Source organism: Mustela putorius, unplaced genomic scaffold, assembly GCF_011764305.1.
Source record: "Mustela putorius furo isolate JIRA1106 unplaced genomic scaffold, ASM1176430v1.1 tig00003937_pilon_pilon_pilon, whole genome shotgun sequence".
Taxonomy (NCBI): Eukaryota; Metazoa; Chordata; class Mammalia; order Carnivora; family Mustelidae; genus Mustela; species Mustela putorius.
In genome coordinates this window covers 4262746-4268954 of record NW_025422082.1, presented here as the reverse complement: position 1 = coordinate 4268954, position 6209 = coordinate 4262746, and the positions used below count along the sequence as shown (strand labels likewise).

The following is a 6209-nucleotide window of genomic DNA, read 5'->3' as shown; positions in this document are numbered from 1 at the left end:
GTGCTCTCACGGCTCAGTGCTGAGAAAATGGCCAGGCAAGAGGTGAGAGCCGACGCCGGAGCTCTTCCCTCTCTGTGGCTTTCTCCAGCCCATTAAGTAAACCAGCATTGCAAGCAGCATGAAATGACATAAAATCCACATTCTCTGAGACCCTAGCAGGGGCACCACACTACCATACTACTTAATAGACCCCATTACACTGGGAAATAAGTCATGTTATCCCCATTTTACATATAAGAAAGCCAAGATACAGAGACGATGAAGGATCTGCTCAAGAACATTTGTGGCAAGTCCTTTCTTTCCTTTTTTTTTTTTTTTTTTTTTTTTTTTTTTTTTTTTGCCTTTGAAAGAATACGGAACACTTCACAAATTTGTGTGTCACCCTTGCACGGGGGCCATGCTCATCTCCGTATCGTTCCAGTTTTAGTACACATGCTGCCGAAGCGAGCGCTCTGACAAATTTTCATGCCCAAAACCCTCGTCACACATTCTTCAGAAGCTGCTTCTTTTATAGTAAAAAACAAATCACATGGCGATTCCATTACTTTGATCACAAAAAGGGGCTTTAGAAGTTGGACACATACATGCATATATAAACATGTGCCACCACAACCTCCATCTTGTATTGAGTTTAGGGAAAGAGAAAAGAACTTCCTGTGGATTTTCTTAAGTGCCCATCTCTCATTCGACCCAAATTCTACAAGAAAACCACCGGGTTTACAACACGCATAAAGCCTGCATCCGTGCTCCAGAAGCACCAGAGCCCACTCACACTTTGAACCCAGTTCTGTCCAACACCCAACAATGCTTTTTCCTACAACACCATGCTGCACTGTTACACTCCTTGTTCCTTCGGCCCCCTCCTTAACCTGCCCACTTATGGGGATGTCACCCAAACTTCAAGACCCAGTTTGAGTTCCTACCTTCTACAGAAGACCTTGTATGGGCCATTAGCCTGTGCTACCCCCTTTCTGGTCACTTTATGGCAAGAAGGGACAGACTAAGCAGTCAGCACCAAGACAGGTGTTTAAGGGTAAAGTCAGAGATGGTACAAGGCTAGGAAACTAGAAAAAAGGCAATTAAAACAGAGTGAAAGCAGCCAAAGCAGAGCTACGGCTGGTTCTAAGTCTAAGTAGCAGGCAAGGCAACAAAGTCATAAAGCTTTGCAGAAAATATTGAGGAGGAAAAGTCCATGAGTCAGCCCTAGGGTTTGAGATGGCCAGTGCTAGCAGGGAGACCAAGTATGGGAGCAGTGGTGACCTGGTTATTACAGAGTCAATCCCAAAGTAGCCTTGAGCGCCAGACCTCTTTTGCTACAGTGAGGCAGAGGAGATCTTGTCCACCTTCAGACCAAGGCAACAGAAACCCAGAATCTGACACCACAATTTCAACCCACACCCCTCATCCAGAGAAAGAGTGTTTCCCTGGCTCACAGCATGATTTTAAGGACACAGGAAGTGGCACTGATGGTCTCCGTATTAACCACCACACCAATGCCTGAAATGTCATTGGTTGTGAAATAGAACTTAATGGCTTTTATGAAGGAGGAGCCTTGAAGTGCTATCAACTGGAAGGGAGGAATCAAGAACTCCTTCCGCAGAATCAGAGTGTGAAAAGGAAGAACTTGGCTCCAGAAAGGCAGAAAACACAGACATCGTAGAAGGCAGAGTGGGAAAAAAGGAAGTCAGGCACTTCATAGTCTCCATTAGATTCATCAGCACAGCTCCAGATGCCCCCTCCTTCTCACATGAGTGAAACTGGCCGGGAGGCGAGTGGCAGGAATGGTCAGGGGCCAGCATCTGACAGAGGCTCCCTGTCCACCTGCACCGCCCCCCCCCCCACCGCATGCCGCTACAGACGACGGGAGACACGCATAACTGAGAGTAAGCTGGCCCCGAGTTTGCAGTCTGGAGATGTCCACATGATTTCTGCTGTCACTGATTTCCCTCTGTGGTGTTGGACAAGTGCCAAAACTTCTCTGTCCTTTCATTAATTCATGAACAATATGTCTAATCCCTGTCTCATAAGAATGCTGTGAGAATTAATGAGCTTATAAAAAACTGAACAAAACTGATGTAAAAGTCCTTTGTATGCCCTAGAGATGCTATAAACGCCAGGTGATCTAATTTAAAATACAGATGTGTATTTCCATTTATATGAGCCAATATAAGAACATTCAACTTTACAGAGCAATGGCTAGTTGGTGATTCCAGAAAACGGTTCGGGGATGGGGGCAGGGAGGCTCATGCGCAGAAAACTGAATATCCTATAAGTGGAAGAAAATTGATGTTGGGTACTCAGGTTAATATTTTTAATATCAACAAACTTCACTGAAGGCTTATGATGTGCTGGGTGCCATCTTAAGCATATATTATCTCAATTAATCCTCACAGTAATCCATTGAATACGTTCTTAGTATCTCCCATTTCACAGATAAGAAAACAGAAATTCCTCCAGATTAAGTAACCAGCAAGCAATCATAGATCTAATCAGTGGTGGAGACAAGATTCGAACCCCAGAACGGCTCTGCTTCTTACTTATTTATCTTTCCATTAAACCAGCTGCATCCCCAACACATATAGAGACCCCTAGAGCATGTAATGTTTGTAGAATATTAACTGGTAAAAACAGAAAACATAAATGAAACCTGACAGAGCCGCTACGTAGCAAAGCTTAGAAATCTAAATGCTCGTTAGTGCTGAAGACAGTACCTGTGATAAATTATCCCTAAAATTAGATAAATCCAGAGGAGAATAAATAACACAAAACATAGTAAATTCTTGTTTGCACTTGCCCTTCCACTCAGTTCATTCTGGTAATCAGATTTATGCCGGTTTTTAGGGGTCCCAAATACCGTCCCTCGTGGAAAAGGGCAACTCTTGCCTGGGAATCCAGCCTCCACCAGCCCCATATCCCTACAGCCTTGTGCAGGTCAGACCTGCTCTCAAGAAAACCCAGTACAACTCAGACAACACTGACAGGGCCAGTCAAGCACCAGGCACTGGCCCGACAGCCCCTTCCAGCTAGCAGGGCCCCTCGGAAGTGTGCATTAACAATGCATTTGCCTGCAGAAATGACAGTGTTCAATCCTTTCCCATGCCTCACTGCTGGCTGGGAAGAAGTGAAAGCGGCTCTAGGCGATGCTCAACGGGCTCCTCATCACAAACCCAGCAAGCCCGACTCTGACTTCCCTCTCTCTGCAGCCTGACGTCTCAGCCATCCGATGATTAACACGCCATCCTGCGAAGGGAGCAATCACCTCCCGGCCCCAGGGGGAGTTGGTGACCCTGGGCTTCCTCCAGCCCACATGGTGTCCACCTGTTTCCTCTGTCATGCAGTTCTCAAGACACTGCCTAAAGCCCAGAAGCAGAGAAGAATGCAACCCTGAGCCCTACGTACGAGTGGAGCAGAGTTTAGTCAGCCATTCAGGACGGTGCTGGAATCTTCCCTCCCCAGTCTCAAGAGCCAAGCCCGGGGCCACTGGGGCTCCTCCACACCACCTGCAGACTCCGTTTTCCACCTCAGCCAGGAAGCATATAACGATGGAGGGGGATGGGAGGGAAGCCATACCATTCTCCCCAGAACGAAACTGAAGAAAAGGGAAAAGCCAAATGTGAGCATGCACGGGGCCAGGAGCACCTACAGAACTCTCTGAGGCCAGCCCCAAGCTGATGGAAAATAGGCAGATGCCTACCGGACGGCAGGATTTTAGCGATGCTGAGACATCACCTCCTGAAGGAAAAAGACTGCCTTCCCCCACAAACCTGTGAATGCCTAAAACCTCCGGCTGCCAGCTCAGCTCCTGGGCTTTCAAGTCTTTGGTCCCATTTTGTCTGACCACGTTGCACCGGCTGAGATAAGCCAGGGGCTGCCGGCTGAGGCTGGCGTGCTGTCCTGGGAGCCAGAGCAGATGTGGTCACTATGAGCAGAACAGGTCCGGGAGTAAGGGTCAAAGCATGGCTGAAGGGTGCCCATGCACATCCCTTCCGTAAACCACAGGACCCAGGGCCAAAACATAAAACACTTCAGGCACTCCAGCTTCACTCACTGTGATTGTCTCACTTTCTAGTTCTTTCCTCACCCTTTTTTTTTTTTTTAAAGATTTTATTTATTTATTTGACAGAGAGAGATCACAAGTAGGCAGAGAGGCAGGCAGGGAGAGGAGGAAGCAGACTCCCTGCTGAGCAGAGAGCCCGATGCGGGACTCGATCCCAGGACCCTGAGATCATGACCTGAGCTGAAGGCAGCGGCTTAACCCACTGAGCCACCCAGGCGCCCTCTCTCCCCACCCTTGCTGGGGTTTTTCTCTGGCTGCTCTATTTCAATGTCCACTCAATGCCCTTTTAGTTTTCATCTCATGTCTAGTACCTTCCTTGCAGCCTTGGATTGACAGTGGGCTTCTGCTTCCATGGCACTGGGACAGGGAACTATTACCAAGAGGTTTTGCAGATAGAGCCTGTCAGACAGACAAGGGCTGAGCTCCCGCTCTGCCTTTCACGAGCCAAATGTGCATGAGCGAGTTATTTTAAACCTCCCTAATCTTCGGTTTCTTCATCTGTCAGATGAGGTCACTAATACCAGCCACATAGGGTTATTGAGAAGATTAAATAAGATAAAGAATGTGAAGGCCAGAGGCTGGCAGGATGTCAGGAATGGTCACACTCAACCCCTGGCTGTTCCCAGTCTGGAGCAGCTGTCCAAGCCCAGTCCAGCCCAGCCCAGCCGCCTTCCCAACCAGCCAGCCTCGTCCAGACCCAGCTGAGAGCGGAGGCACAAAAGAGCAGCCAGGGAGTGCTGGTGGAGGGGCGTCGAGGCGGTAAATACTGCCATCAGATCCAAAGGGAGTTGGGGCATGAAAAGAAGAGGAAAAGTCGAGGCCAGTGCTGGTGATGCTCCACACTAGGGCTGAGACTAAGGCAGGAGTGTTTGGGGCTTAGTGCTGACTACACAGCTCTTCAGGAAGGCCTAGGGCTTCAAGGTGAGCAGCTAGACAGAACAAGCTTAAAAGGATGTCCATGAAGGGTAATAGTTTATGCCCGCCCAGGCGATAGGCACCTCAGGCTGAAAGTGTTTCCCTTTCCTAGGATGAGAGCACCAGACCCTGGAGGAGTGAAAGGAGAAAGGCATCAAGGGGCAGGACAGACTCAGAAAGGAAAGAACTGCAAGTTTCTTCAGCACCAGGCAGTAGATGTATCTTGGGTCCCCAGTACCAGGCACAGGGCATACATGATGAATAAATATCATAACATGAGTTGCTTTCACGCTCTCAAGAGATTGTGCCTGCCCCACTGCCACCAGCATCCCCACACTGGGCCACACACAAGCCAGCCATGGGCAGAAGCTCCTGATGGAGGCATCTCTCAGTCTCCCCCATGTAAATCTGCCCTCCCTCGCTCTTCATTCCCGGGCGCTACACCCCAACTCTTACGAGGCAATTGTTGAGATAGTGGTTGAGATAGTAACCAGAAATGCCAACCCTGGGACAGGACTATGTCAGCTCAAATCTTCGTTCTAGTTTGGGATTTGGGCACATTATGTGTCCTCTCTGAACCTTGAGTTCTTCATTTGTAAGACTGGACACTGCAATTCCTCCCTCCCAAGGTCGTGTGAAGGTTATGTAGCTTGACACATGCAAAGCGCTCTATTAATGTAATAGAAAATATAAAAACTATTAATATCTGCTTTCAACCCCTCTGCATGGTCTGACAACTCATTTCGACTCTTTGCTTTGAGTTTCTCAACCCGTCTCCCCAACAGATTGCTTAATCGACACGTCACTTCCGTGTATGCTTCAGTGTTGCTATTTTGTAAGAACCACTGCTCCCACCAGCTCCCCACTCCCACCCAACCAGGAACCCCAGCCCAGCAGGCAAGCTCCCCCAGCTCCCTGCAGAAGAAAAGATAGAGACAGTTAATGTGGTGTCACTTACCTTCAGTAAGATTAATAATAATGGTGCCGTCAATAAGGGAACTCAGGGGCAGGGCACCTGGGTGGCTCAGTCATTAAGCAGCTGCCTTCAACTCAGGTCATGACCCTGGAGTCCTGAGGAACAGAGCCCTGCATCAGGCTCCCTGCTCATCAAGGAGTCTGCTTCTCCCTCCCCTGCCCCACGCTGGCCCCTTGTGTTTTCTCCTTCTCTCCAATAAATAAATAAAAGTCTTTAAATAAAGAAAATAAGGGAACTTAAATTGGATAGTAAGCAGCAAAC

The 6209-nt window shown here is 48.4% G+C and overlaps 1 non-coding gene across 1 annotated transcript; it reads right to left on the bottom strand.

The window, feature by feature from the left end:
• Positions 1-347: 347 nt before the first annotated feature.
• LOC123389007 lies at positions 348-451 on the bottom strand. Its single transcript, XR_006603524.1, has one exon. It is a non-coding gene; the product is annotated as a U6 spliceosomal RNA (small nuclear RNA).
• Between the last annotated feature and the right edge of the window lie 5758 nt (positions 452-6209).